This window comes from Lupinus angustifolius, chromosome LG10, assembly GCF_001865875.1.
Source record: "Lupinus angustifolius cultivar Tanjil chromosome LG10, LupAngTanjil_v1.0, whole genome shotgun sequence".
NCBI classification, from domain to species: Eukaryota; Viridiplantae; Streptophyta; class Magnoliopsida; order Fabales; family Fabaceae; genus Lupinus; species Lupinus angustifolius.
In genome coordinates, this window is record NC_032018.1 from 8,621,628 (window position 1) to 8,621,929 (window position 302).

The following is a 302-nucleotide window of genomic DNA, read 5'->3' on the forward strand; positions in this document are numbered from 1 at the left end:
AAAATCGTTACTAAAATACTTAAAATCATTTCTCTTTTTCCCATCGTGGTCATACATCCCTTTCATCCATCCGATTCAACATCACGTGTTCTTGACCATCCTTTTTCATCGAAAGTCCGTTCACGATTTCCATCCATTTTAAACATACGGTTTTTAGTAAAACTACATATTTTGATTTAAGACATCCTTTGATAATCTTATCACTTTAAAGTAAGTTATTCAAAATATCATTTAAGAGTTTTATGAGACATTCATGTACTCATAAACTTTAACATCCTTTTTAACAAAAGTTTCTACTTTTC